This window comes from Anguilla anguilla, chromosome 2, assembly GCF_013347855.1.
Source record: "Anguilla anguilla isolate fAngAng1 chromosome 2, fAngAng1.pri, whole genome shotgun sequence".
Taxonomy (NCBI): domain Eukaryota; kingdom Metazoa; phylum Chordata; class Actinopteri; order Anguilliformes; family Anguillidae; genus Anguilla; species Anguilla anguilla.
Window position 1 is genome coordinate 19,127,565 of NC_049202.1, and position 14,884 is coordinate 19,142,448.

A 14,884-nucleotide genomic window follows, 5' to 3' on the forward strand; every position below is an offset into this window, starting at 1 on the left:
CCGGCACGACAACTAGGCCTAACTCCTCGTGAGCCGCTGGACACCTTCCAAGAGCCAGCGCTTTAATTTGTGATGCACACGCGCGGAGAAAACTTAACGGCTTTATTAGCCAGGACAAGCGGTGTCTTAAACGTTCGGCTGGTTGATCCATCAACGTCTTCCTGGGGCACGCCTGAGGGAGCAATTACCGCTAAATATGTACCGGCTTCAATAAAGGAAAAGTCCAGGCTCAACGGGAAGATCTCACATAAAAAAGCAGGATGTGACATATGTCGTGTAACCTTTGAACTGCAAAAATGAACTACAAAAGGAGGGAAAAGGACAAGCTGCCACCGGTGACAGAGCCAGAAATGACTAAATTATACACATGCATTTGATGATTTACATGGTGCAGTAAAATTATGGTGAATAAAATATTGTAGAAACTTTTTTACAACCTTTATACTTTAACACACCAAGCAACTTTCCGGCTATATTGCTAATAGGTTTTTTGGGGTGCGTGTTTGTTTTTGAAAACAATCGTGTTTGAACAACAATTTACCCACATTAAATTTAACTAGCTTTCCATGAAATAGCACAGGTGGCCCACACTAGACCTTCCAGATATGCTAACTAGCCATTTAGGTATGTTCACTAGTTAACTTGCCATCTTCTAATTTCTACTAGCTACAGTCATAAGGGAAAAAATAATTATTCCTGTCTCCACAAATATTTAGCATCCACATCCATGTCCTTGTCTGCTATCGTCCCCTCAATTACTAAGAGCATTTCAAGCGGTATCCGGTTTACCATATGACCAAACTTTGGAACCCACACAGAAGCTCTTCTGTTTATCAAAGCAGTCCTGATCAATGATGATGCAATCCTAAAACTAGGCAGAGACCACACATTGTCCGCAAGTCACTGGCCAGAACCAATCATAGTGTTTCCCCGTGGAGGACAAAACATTTTGATTAGAGTCGGGAACACTTGGCGTATTGCTTCAAACCACCGGCAGATTCACGAAGCCCTGCTTCCTAAGCCCTCGCCCAATTCTGTGGTGTCTCAGTGGTTAGGTTTCGGGAGTCCCTGTGAGTTATTGGCAGAGAGGCAAATTTCGTCCAATGGCAAGGTTTGGGCATATCCTCTTCCAGTATGCACCTATCTTCTCTCTTTACTCACATATCCCTTCCTTTCATCGCCCTTTGCCTTGCTTATACATGCCTTTCCATATAGGCTACATTACTCTTCATTGTCCCACTGTATACACAGAGGACAAAGTATAACATCAATTTGCATAGCAGCAAAGCATTTACTATTACATCCCACACAGTACGTCAATACCATTGAACAGGACAAGCATGGTGAAAACAAGCCTGCTTACATGCACACAATAGGAATCTGACAGGAATACTGACCATTGGAGAAGCTGCTTTCATGCTATATAACATGACCTACATGGTTGAGCACGCACACACACACGCATGCACACACACACACACACAGGCACGCACGAACACAAGCACACACACAAACCCACCCACGCTCACACACCCACCCACACACAGACCCCAAAACAAAATAACCTTCCACTCGAAAACACAATCATGCTGAGTGAATCAAATTAAAAAATAACGCTGACTTGGGTAAAATGCCAGCTCATACACCATCGCACTTGCCACATGACAACATTAAAAATGACAGAGAAAATGACTTTCCTGCATTTCCAGGAGCTGGAAAACTACAGTTTTCCATCATCGCTCCCCATCCTTCTCCAACCCGCCCAAAATAATAACTTTCATTTCCTCGGTTCTGCAGGGCCGAGGCCAAAGTCCAATATCACAGTAAATGGAAACGACAGGGTCTTCAGCCCATCTCATGTGTCTTTTAGATTCGTTTTGCTGCATCAGCAAGTTCACCATATGGCCACGCACCATGGTGTGAAAAAAACACTGTGTGTTCCAATCTGTGTGTGTGTGTGTGTGAGAGAGAGAGAAAGAGAGAGAGTGTGTGTGTGTGTGTGAGAGAGAGAAAGAGAGAGAGTGTGTGTGTGTGTGTGTGCCTATGTATGTTTTATTGTGTGTGCGTGTGAGCGTGTGTGGGTGTGTGTGCACGAATGTGAATGTGTGCATGTTTTGCGCATGTGAGTGCGACAATGAGCATTTATGTGCCTGTGATTGTGAATTTGTGTGTATGTGTGTGTGTGTGTGTGTGTGTGTGAATGTGAGCGTGTGCATATCCGTGCATGTGAGTGTGGCTATGTGTGTGTGTGTGTGTGTGTGTGTGAATGTGAGCGTGTGCATATCCGTGCATGTGAGTGTGGCTATGTGTGTGTGTGTGTGTGTGTGTGTGTGTATGATCGTGTGCATATCCGTGCATGTGAGTGTGGCTATGTGTGTGTGTGTGTGTGTGTGTGTGTGTGTATGAGCGTGTGCATATCTGTGCATGTGAGTGTGGCTATGTGTGTGTGTGTGTGTGTGTGTGTGTGTGTATGTGAGCGTGTGCATATCCGTGCATGTGAGTGTGGCTATGTGTGTGTGTGTGTGTGTGTGTGTGAATGTGAGCGTGTGCATATCCGTGCATGTGAGTGTGGCTATGTGTGTGTGTGTGTGTGTGTGTGTGTGTATGATCGTGTGCATATCCGTGCATGTGAGTGTGGCTATGTGTGTGTGTGTGTGTGTGTGTGTGTGTGTATGAGCGTGTGCATATCTGTGCATGTGAGTGTGGCTATGTGTGTGTGTGTGTGTGTGTGTGTGTGTGTGTGTATGTGAGCGTGTGCATATCTGTGCATGTGAGTGTGGCTATGTGTGTGTGTGTGTGTGTGTGTGTATGTGAGCGTGTGCATATCTGTGCATGTGAGTGTGGCTATGTGTGTGTGTGTGTGTATGTGAGCATGTGCATGTCCGTGCATGTGAGTGTGGATTTGTGTGTGTGTGTGTGTGTGTGTGTGTGTGTGTATGTGAGCGTGTGCATATCCGTGCATGTGAGTGTGTCTATGTGTGTGTGTGTGTATGTGAGCATGTGCATATCCGTGCATGTGAGTGTGGCTGTGTGTGTGTGTGTGTGAGCGTGTGTGTATGTGAGCGTGTGCATATCCGTGCATGTGAGTGTGGCTATGTGTGTGTGTGTGTATGTGAGCATGTGCATATCCGTGCATGTGAGTGTGGCTATGTGTGTGTGTGTGTGTGTGTGTGTGGCTATGTGTGTGTGTGCGTATGTGAGCGTGTGCATATCCGTGCATGTGAGTGTGGCTATGTGTGTGTGTGTGTGTGTGTGTGTGTATGTGAGCGTGTGCATATCCGTGCATGTGAGTGTGGCTATGTGTGTGTGTGTGTATGTGAGCATGTGCATATCCGTGCATGTGAGTGTGGCTATGTGTGTGTGTGTGTGTGTGTGTGTGTGTATGTGAGCGTGTGCATATCCGTGCATGTGAGTGTGGCTATGTGTGTGTGTATGTGAGCGTGTGCATATCCGTGCATGTGAGTGTGGCTGTGTGTGTGTGTGTGTGTGTGTGTGTGTATGTGAGCGTGTGCATATCCATGCATGTGAGTGTGGCTATGTGTGTGTGTGTATGTGAGCATGTGCATATCCGTGCATGTGAGTGTGGCTATGTGTGTGTGTGTGTGTGTGTGTGTGTATGTGAGCGTGTGCATATCCGTGCATGTGAGTGTGGCTATGTGTGTGTGTGTGTGTGTATGTGAGCGTGTGCATATCCGTGCATGTGAGTGTGGCTATGTGTGTGTGTGTATGTGAGCATGTGCATATCCGTGCATGTGAGTGTGGCTATGTGTGTGTGTGTGTGTGTGTGTGTGTATGTGAGCGTGTGCATATCCGTGCATGTGAGTGTGGCTATGTGTGTGTGTGTGTATGTGAGCATGTGCATGTCCGTGCATGTGAGTGTGGCTATGTGTGTGTGTGTGTGTGTGTGTGTGTGTATGTGAGCGTGTGCATATCCGTGCATGTGAGTGTGGCTATGTGTGTGTGTGTGTATGTGAGCATGTGCATGTCCGTGCATGTGAGTGTGGATTTGTGTGTGTATGTGAGCGTGTGCGTGTTTTTTCGGCCACACGTGTGCAGTAATCCATTCACAGATATTTGCTAAGCGTTGGTCCGTGTTCCTCATTAGAGGCTGGCGCATATGCACTCCGACGTGTTCTTCGCACAGCCCGTGCCGCACTGCCAGCCAACGGAGCGGCAGCCCGGGAGGGCGCACTCTCCCTGCCGACTCACAGAATCACACCGCCACCGTTTCTTTTCCTTTCCTTCATTTTTATCTTCCCCCCCGATTTCCACGTTTTCTAAAGCGTCCTTCGAGCGGAGGCAGAGCTGCGTACTCTCCTCTGAAGCGCGGGCGGCCGGCCGCGGCTGCTTCTCGCCCCGCGGTCCGCCGGCTGAGCGGCGCGGCTCTTTCCGTCAGAGGAGAGCGCTCCGACGCGCCGCCGTCAGAACGTCTGTCTGAGGACTCGTTCCTCCCTGCACCAGGAGACGGGGACACCCCGCCGTGCCGAAACCCTGTTACACCCCACCGTGCCAAAACCCCGTTACACCCCAACGTGCCAAAACCCCGTTACAGCCACTCGTGGGGACTGCCAGCCATAATCAACATCGGCGGGGTCAGGATTCGATGCCAGATCCTGTTTTGTTCGACGACAACGAGTTTTTAGACTTTTTTATATTATAAGAAAATCTCAACAGTGACCTTCCACTGAATTAGGAAATTGCACACGGTTTTCTACACAAGCATTCCAAACCCCTGTGTAAGGAACACCCTACGTTAAAGAAAACTGAGATTGCTATCAAGGACTACACTTCAGGACATGAGCGCTTCCTTTAATGCTTTTTTTCTATATCCTTTGGGCCAGGGGTGTCCAGTCTTCTCCAAACAGGGCTGGTGTGGGTGCAGATGTTTGTTTCAACCCAGTATTACAACACCTGATTCAACCAATTAACTAATCGTGGTCTTCAATCAAGTCCTTGATAAGCAGAATCAGTTGTCATAGTGCTCGGCAAGAACAAAAATCGGCACCCCTTTTCGGACAAGATTGGACACCCCTGCTTTAGGCATAAATATACATACTATCATATGCAGTGTGTATTTTAACCCACAAATAATCAAGCCAATCCAATGGGTTGTAGATCCTAGCATAAAATGAGAGCTCCATCACAGATTCACTACAGTAACCAGATAGCCAGCTCCTGTATTTCTTCCAACCATTCACTTCTTAATTTCAGTTCTGCTTAGTAACAACACTCACAAGAGCTTTATTAAAGTTGATACATATTCATGAAAAGTTGGGCCCAAGGACAAAACATCCACTGCAAAAGTATTGTCATTGGCCAAGTCCTGTCATGAATATTCATAATGCCTCAAAATACAACGCTTCAGCATCAAAGCTTCGGCAGAACTTTCAATGCTATGAATCCAGCGACAGGTAGCCTATCTGGTGAGCCATGAGAATCTATGGAGCCATTTTGACCGTGCAGTTCTAGGGTTCTTCCGCTGACGCCCAGCACAGTCACACAGATGGCGGTTGACTCATCATCCGCCTTCATCGCAGGTGTCCAGATCAGGCGAGCCTGCATCCTCGCTGAGCATACCCAGAGGGGCGTGGTCAGCTTGGTGGTCTGACTGCTCTGAGTTCTCAGAAAATATTTTTTTTGGAATGTTTATTTCAAAATTCTAAGTCAATCTTCTAGAACTCCATTCAATCACCAGTCATGACTGTAACGTCGGCATTAGAAATGTTCAGCTAAGAACATTCTAATCACATAATCCGTGATCTTATACTGCACCTTAAAGGTTTAGCACACCTATGACTTCCAGCTCACCATCACAGTGCATACTACAGTATGTCCTGTGATTGGGCAAATACCAGGAGGGAGGAGCTAAAAGGTGTCACTTCCCTTCGCAGCTGACAGCTGAAGAAACGAGGACAGAACCCTTTTATCACTCATACTGTCAGGTCTGTCGACGGCGCCTTTCTATGCTTACATCTTAAGTGCCCCCCACCAAGCAAGAGATTGGTACAAGTTGTTTCAGTCATCATCAAATGCTTCACAGTCCCTACATGGAGTTCATAATCTGTACACCGAAGAACACCAAGAGAGCATTACAAGATGCAGAAAAAACACAAATCTACCATTTATAGAAAACGAACAATCACACAAATTCATTGCAGGATTCTGGTCGGTAGAAAATAGAAGGTGATACCAAAACCAATAATAATAACAATAATAATAACAATAATAATAATAATAATAATAATAATAATAATAATAATAATAATAATAATAATAATAAATCTACTGCATCTGCACAGCTCTTTTCGTTGGATGCAGTCCATTCAGGAGGGGAGGGGGTGTGGTCTCGGACGGCACTGACGCATGGCACCCGCCCGGGCGATGCAGAGAAGCCATTATGCGGCATTTCGCGCGGGGGGAGAACAGGCAAGGAACGATCCGGCCAATTAAAGCGGAGAATGATGAAGTGGCCCGGGCCGCTGGAAGAGTCCATGGGAGCCAGGGTTTGGAATCCGGCCAGGGGCGCGGGGGTCCCCTGCCCCCGCCCCCGGCCCCCCGCCCCCCCCCCCCTGCCGAGAGCACCGCGGAAACCTTATTGAGTTTACCGTTCGTTTGCTTAATGGATTCTTAATTAGAGCCCCTGACAAGGGGGGGGGGGGGGGGGGGGCGGGCACGGACAGCAGCCCCGATCGGAGGACCCGGAGACGAAGGGAGGAGAATGAGCTGCTTTCATTTTCCCGGGGAAGCCAGCGGTGGCGCGGGCAGGGTTGGCATTTCACACGCCTCCCCCCCCGCGCTTTCTGCCCGAAACGCGCGGCCCGTGTGCCCAAAATGTCACCCCGCATTAGCGGGAGAAAGGTCAGGGACGGGCACGCGGAGGCAGCCGAAAACGCGTCCGCCGGGAGATTTTTTCCCGCCGCGGATCCGCTCTTCCCGCTCGCGATCGGCGGACGAGGTTCCAGGAGCCGAGCTGCCTCCGGTCGCACGCGCTCGTCGCGAAAAACGCTGACGCGTTAAAACGCTAAGCCCGTTACCAATTTCCCTTTCAAATTAGACGCCGAGAAAACCCCACCAGTCAACCCGCGCCATTACAGGATTATGATTAGAACTAGGACTGCATGTTATATCCCCTGCTTCGCTGTGAGTCCACTCTGCCATAGGCTCACAATGGGGCGACAGCTTAAACTGGAACTGAAACTCAGGACCGCGCTTCAGCACCAACACGGTTCAAGTTCAAAATCTGCGTCTATTTACGTGTGTTTTATGCGACATAATAACTAAATACTGTACCAGACTAATTCTGCAGAATTCTGACACCACATACCATTTGATGTAGGCTATACCAGCCATACGGTGTAACCAATAGGCCTATATTGCATTCTAAACATGTTTTAACACACTCAAAGGTATTTTAATTCCCTTACTGGAAGTTAATCAATCAATAATTTGTAATATTTTTCAGTTTTTATTTTTGTAATCCACTCGGAAAACCTTATCCATGAAAGAAAAAGACAAAAAAAAACTATATGAAACAGTGGCACAGTGAAACACCAACACCAGCTCCCACTAACTCACTAAGAGACCCGTCCTGTTTTTTCCCATAGGTAGAATAATATGTAATGGCTTTTAGGATCGCTATACAACCTTCTTTTTACAATAATTAGCGTGACCTGCGTTTTATGTATCAGACAAAAATCTTTAATCTGTGTCTGCAAAGGACCATTTGAAATGATGATATTGCAACAGAGAATTCCTCCACTTCTTATATTTCACATGAATCTCTATTCATGTGTCTCTTAAATGGAAGAATATTTTGTAACGGTCATAAAACGTAATTGCCTTCTCTACTTCGGAAGTCACAATTGTAGTATTTATTAAGATAACTGAGGTTGGAGTCTGCATCCAATCTGCAGACTTCACTACATTTTCTGAATCCACTCACTATAACGGTGGAAAGGTATACCAGGGTTACATCACTAGTCGAAATGGGTTCCCCCTTTACTCCCACTTCACCCCTCCTCTCTTACAGCCCTGTAGGGGGCGCTACCAGCCTGAAAGGGCCTGTCCAACCTTTATACACCCGGCTGTCCCTAGGACTGCAAGGAGAAAGCTGTCCTGAAACAGCTCGGCCCTACAGCACAAGGGGGAAGGCTAAACAGAGGGATTCTCCACCGAGCACTTAATCCACACAAGCTTTTCCCAAAAGCCTTCAGCGTTCATCACAACTTCTCCGGGATTCAATAAAACCGCCAAGTCACCTAAAAGAAAAGACCTACTTGATGAAAAAGAAAAAAAAACCCTTCCGTATCAATTCCCCACTCTTTTGCTGTACAAAGCGGTTCAATCACAACCACTACATCTTCAGTGAAAAAGCGGCATTTCCAAGATATAATACCAGATTACACTTTTGCTTGTAACTTGGTCCTTTCTAGATAGTACTGTATTAACATGAACTCCAAGGTTTCTGTGGAATCCAGAGCCTGGATTCAGTCAATAGTTGTCTTTTGACTTCTAAATAAAGGGCCTTATTAAAAAAGTTTCAAGTGTTTTTAATCAATTTCTGTTCTGTGTTCTGTGAAGAAGGAAGTCACGCTCGTAAATACTTGCGAGTCAAACCTAAGGACAGACATTGACCGGATCCATTTCTGGATGTTGTTTATAAGGACATTCTCACACACTTCTTTGTTCGCTTTAAATTATTTTCAGTACGAAAGCAGCGCAGCCTCAAGAACGCACAGTTAAGACACGTTTTCGGGATTACTTTATATTGCGGTTTCACGAACAGACAGGTAGATAAACGCAAAGCAGCCAAATCAGCCCCCCGGCGACAGGGCGAAGAAGGCAGCGGGCGCGGGCGCATCGATTGGCCGGATCGGCCTATCTCTTTAATGATTGGCCGGATCGGCCTATCTCTTTAATGATTGGCCGGATCGGCCTATCTCTTTAACGAGATCCCGCTGCGCAGCTGAGGGCCCCGTCTGTTTGCGCAGCCGGTCGCCACGAGCGCCGATCGCTATCTGTGGGCAAACACAGCTATGGGCGCCGAAACGCCTCCTCCTTCTGCGGCGGCATCCCGCGATAAGCCCGCCGTCTCCCCCGGCGACCTGCCGCGGCTGCCCTTACAAACGCGCCGGCGCGGGAGACCTCCGGGGGGGGGGGAAGGGTGGCGGGGGCTCGGACTGCCGGGACGCCGGGTTTCGGCGTGCGAGTGTGACACGCAGGGTAGCGCGTTACAGGTCGCGGCGTGGCCCACAGAGGAAGGGTTTCGGTCGGAACTCTCCTCCTCCTTCCCGTCACCGATTTGCCTGAGGTTGGCGCGCAGCGTAGCCTCCCGACGCCACGGCACGGCTGCGCTGCTGGCGGACTGCAGGGAGACATGAAGCAGCAGCCAGCAGGTGGCGCACCCTTCAGAGGAGAACGAGCGTTTGTCTGCACTCCTGAAATGAGGAAAGATGGGACATATGCCTGCAAATGCAACTGGACATCCCAGTCCGAGTCAAAACACAAATCCAGGGTTTAAAATTAACTTAAAGAAAGAACAAAATGAATAAATTATGTTTTAAGATGAATTTATGCACACCAAAGAAAATGATTTTCTTCTCAAAAGGCTTGTACGTTCCTCCCCTGGGTAGGAAGAAAAATTGGTTGCCTTGGAATCTGCACCCCTGTATGAATGGGGGAGAGGTTGCACAAACCAACAAATTATGCTGACTTGGTTATTTTAAAAAAAGAATGATTTAATAATAATTTTTTCAGTGATTTTTCTAATAATCTGTTGTTCTCTCTGCCACCCACAATGGCTTCCTGTGTTTACTTCAGTTCATATAGTACTTCATAACGACGGCATTAAGGAAGCTTGTTTCACTGTCTAATTCAGTACCGTTGCTTAACTTTCGTCTGTTATGGTCAGCTACACTGCATTGGTTGGTTTGAATATCCTACCTGCTCTTTCATTGTTTCGGGTTCCACAAATAGAATTTAGTCGATATGCAAATATCTGCTGCTGCAGCAGCCATGGAAGGATTCCCATTCTTGGGAGATTTTCGCTTCGTACAAACGCGACCGCCGCTTCCCTGCTGAAGCATTCCCTCCGCGATCGGGAATGCGCGGAAAACAAACGAACGAAAGACGAACGAACGGAGAGGAAAGCGTCCCGACGTCCTCCGGTCACCGATCTGCAGCGTTCCGGGACGGGGTGGGGTGAACCGTGACTGGGAGCTGGGCTCGTGCGCTGGCTGTGACCCGCGTGCGGTCCCGCACGGGCACTAGCCTGAACGTTTGCCTGAACGCATCGCCGCGCCGTTTAACACGGGCCCCGCGCTCGGAAACGCGCGCCCGCGCCCGCGCCCGCGAAGCAAACAAACGGCAGATGTGGCGGCTACGGTTCCGGCGCAGTCGAGAGCCCGCCATGGGGAGCGCGGACACGTTCGGCTCCGGCGTTCACGCTCACGAGCACCTTCTGCCCCTTCTGCGTGTGGGGTTTGGGGGGTTAGGGGGGGGTGAGGGGTTTACAGAGAGGCCGTGGATTTCTGTGCTCCCAGCAGCAATTGCGACTGCAGGCCCCGCCCCCTGCTTGCCAAGAGATTACCAATAAAAATATTCGTCCCGTGTGGCTCGATTCCATCAGTGTTGCATCGTTGCTCACGATGACCCCAAAATCTCTCCCATGGGCTCCCAAAAATCCCGGCAAAGGCCAGGCCTCTCACAGCCTGGATGTATAGCAATATCATTTTTCTTGTTGTTTTGGCTCTGTACTCCCGCACATTGGATTTGAAATGAATCAATGAATACGAGCTAAAAGTGCAGACTGTCAGCTTTCATTTCAGGGTATTTATATCCAGACTGGGCGAACCGTGTAGGAATCACGGCCCTCTGTTTAAGGAGACCGAAAGTAAAAGGACAATCGGCTGCTCGGCTGTTTCTTGGTATCGGACGCTACCTGTGTGTCGTGGTGTCATTAGTTCATGCACAAGAAAGCCTAGAGTCGCTTCTAGGTGTTACATTTGCATATGGAGTCTGTTGTTGTTGTTGTTTCTCAACATGAAGACCAAAGAAGTGTTACCAGGGAAGAACTCACCCGTGTTTGGTGAAGTTCGTGGGTCACACACTTCAGGCAGTCATCAAATGGATGCAAAGGATTTTAAACTAGTACAAGTACTAAATGAGATTACTTAAGAACACTGTCACGGGCTGCCCCAGTAGCCTGGACGCACAGCAGAAATACGCAGGGAGACCGACTGCAATTTGGTTGACTTTATTAGTAAAAGATGCGCTACATTAAAGCCGGTAGCAAACTGGCAACCAGCCAGTGTCCATCCTTTCAACACCATCAAATAAATACAAATTTAAACTAACCAGGACCAGTCACACAAGGACAGCTACACACACTTAACACAAAATATCTGACAATGGCGGATGGGTTTAACAGGATAAGATCAGGTGCCAATCACTGATGCACTAGCACGACCAATAGCTATTTACTGCATTAGGGTGATGAATGAATAAATTAATGAATTCATATTTGAATGAATGGTATTAAGGGTACCCTTAATACCTCCTCCATTACAGCTAACACTTATCCCAAACACATGTACTAATCCGTTAATAAACAAAAATAAAAATATGCTATTGAAACATGACTCCGATTCAGTCCCAGCCACACCCTCCCCTAAGGACTTAACCCCGCCCCATCTCTCTCCAGCCCACAATACCCAGTAACGTCAGAGAGCCAGGGGGTATCTACCATGACAATACCTTAAGTTTTCATATTACTTTAGGTCCCCTAAATGGAAGAACTATGCCTAAAAAGGGATGTAATTCCTACAAGAATCACCTGGTACGGATGTAGGCTAAATACTGTGAAATTAAGGTTGACAGTCTGCACTTTTTCAAATCCAATGTGCTAGAGTAGAGAGCCAAAACAACAAACAGTGTCACTGTGGAAATACTTACAAACAGCACTGAATGCAGTGATGGATATTTTTCACTCACAAGCTCGTTTCCTTCAGTTCCTTTGTTTCCGCTCCATTCCACTATTCTTCAAGAGTTCCTTTCAAACGCCTCCTGTGGGTTATCGGGGAATCACTTTGGTTTATCTGTATTCTCTTTCAATTCATTACATCTAACTGTTTGTGTACCATTGGGGAAATACACTGTAGCAGAAAGATTTTTGACAGGTTGATTGGTGGTCACTTTGAGCTGAGCGTAACCCCAGCTGGTCACCCCCTTCAAACCCATTAACTGAGGCCAATGTCCGGCACTCATTTCTATCTGCTGTATCACTCATGTCCTTTCTACCTGCACGCACACACACACACACACACACACACACACACACACACACACACACACACACATACAGACACATGCAAACACACATACACACACACACACACACACACACATACAGACACATGCAAACACACATACACACACACACACACACACACACACGGAAACACACATACACACACACACACACACACATACACACACACACACACACACACACACACAAACACACATACACACCACGCAAACACACATACACACATACACACACACACACACATACAGACACACGCAAACACACATACACACACACACACACACACACATACACACACTAATCACTCACTAACCTCACTCACTCACCCGACACTCCCTGTGCCTTTTTGACACCTTCTTTTTTTTTTACATTTTTCAAGATTTTCCCAGTTTATTAGCAACATTCATCAATCTCTAATTATGTATTATGTACACACACACCTATGCACCTATTTATTTAGCATTTCTATCGTATGTGTGAATTTATACTGATTTTATGACTCCATGCATTCTTCGCCTTCCAATTCTTTAACCTGTAACTGTGGTGAGAAGTCGCATGCAGTTTCTCTGGAATGGGAAGTAAAGCTTTCCCTTTTTTTACACGACCATTAAATGCCCTCACAGTCATCATCATTAGAGGGAGAAATCTCCAGAGATGCACCCACAGACAGAATGGATGGGCGTGGTCACCAGAGCAGCCCACCCACGCTCTGAGATCCATCCCTGTTCCTGCTGCTTGCAGCAGAATTAAAGGGGACAGAGCAATGGAGGCTTCGCTTGTGTCAGTGGGGTTCGGTTTGATGATGGGGGATTGGGGGATTCAGGCAGTTGGGAAGGAAATGTAGAGGTCTGGCAACATCTCTGGCAACAAGTAGATTGCTGGGAAAGAATCTGAACCAAAACTATTTTCTTCAGTCCCGCACAGGAAGGAAATCCAGAATCCAAAAGGAGTGCATATTTATGCCTGTTACTCAACCAGTGCACTCCAACACCTCCAGACCCCAACACTACCCACTCCAATCTCTCTCACTCTTACACTCCCCTGCCCATACGCCATCCTGCCCCAACATCACTACCCTTACACCCCCTGCCCCAACACTACCCACTCAAACACCACCAACCCCTACACCCAACTGCCCCAACACTACCCACTCAAACACCACCCACGCCTACACCCCCTGCCCCAACACTACCCACTAAAACACCACCAACCCCTACACCCCCAGCCCCAGCACTACCCATTCCAATACCACCCACCGAAACATCTCCAAATCTCAACAACCCCACACCGCGCTACACATCGGTGCTCCTCCCGCGTGGAGCTCCTCCGGCTCTACGAACAGGAGAGTAATTTTGTCCTCCCCTAAGACATAAAGCCATTACCGCTGCTCCACCTTTCCCCGTCAGCCCGAGGTCAAGCTCATTTTCCCTTTCTCTCCTCTTCTTCTCACGTTGTTTATTTTGTTTGGCAGGCACCTTAGTCCAAGGCGACTTTCACAACGTACATTTATTGGACACCAACTCAAGCGATTCAAGTTAAGCACTTTGCTCAAGGGTACAACAGCGTTGCCCCACTGGGGATTTTGAGCCAGCACTTGCTCACCTCTTTGTCCTTCTTTTTCCTTCTCCTGCTACAAACGTTGCACTGGAAAAGTGGGACATGAGCATCTGGACATCAGCGCACAATGTCCCGGGTGTTTCCCCACACAAACTGACCTGAGAACAGCGAAATGAACCAAGGGGGTCGCCACTGTTACCCAGTGCGGTTTACCCATCCATCCATTACTTTAATTACATTACATCTACAGTGATTTACGCAGCTTACTTTAGACTGCTTCTCTCTTACTGCATGCTATTCATTTATACAGATGGGCAGTCTTACGGAAGCAGGGTAAAACGATCTGCGTTGAATCAAAATAAAAATAATTTATATTCTGTATTCGATGTGTCCAGTAAGGATAAAATATTTTCCGTAAAGTCGAAAAGTCCTCTCCCTGGACTGATTTTATAATTACATTTCACTGTGTACCTGGCCACAGGGCACGCCTGACTTACAAACGCTGACCCTGACCACGCTAAGCTACGCTAAACTAAGAGGAGCCTATGGAGGACAGCATCTGAGCAGTTCCTCTCTCGGGGGTTCAGTCGAACCACATCACCCCCCACACACACACACACACACACACACCCCACCCCCGAACCACACGCCCCCGCACGAGCCGCCAGAGCGAGCCTTCTGCCGCCGTTCTCTCGGAGGGCTCAGCTGGCGCCCAACCCGCACGTGCGCCCAACGCGGTCCCAGCAGTGCGCGGGACGCTAGCTCTGTGAAAGGGGCCAGGTGATCTGCTAGCCGCGCTACGATCACACACGTGGATAGCCTCCGCGCTCCATTATTACTGGATGCGCCGAACATCGTTGTCAGGGCGGTTGACTGCGCTCCTTTTGATTCTAGCACTTCTCGTCACACCATTACTGGCTCCGGGAGTGTTAATGATCCCTTTCTGTGGTTACTACTGAAGTGTTCTTCATTTCGCCCCTTTGTTGTTTTGAAGTCATT

At 47.9% G+C, this 14,884-nt stretch overlaps 1 protein-coding gene across 8 annotated transcripts in view; it reads right to left on the minus strand.

The window, feature by feature from the left end:
• Nucleotides 1-14,884, minus strand: part of LOC118221694 (inactive ubiquitin carboxyl-terminal hydrolase 54-like) — a 93,033-nt gene that overhangs the window by 71,499 nt on the left and 6,650 nt on the right. Inside the window, exon 2 of one of the 8 annotated variants that reach the window (XM_035406990.1) lies at nucleotides 11,992-12,063. The exons of the other annotated variants lie outside the window; for them this stretch is intronic. The gene's annotated coding sequence lies outside the window, so the exon portion shown is untranslated. The remainder of the gene's footprint in view (nucleotides 1-11,991; nucleotides 12,064-14,884) is intronic. 8 annotated transcript variants of the gene reach the window in all.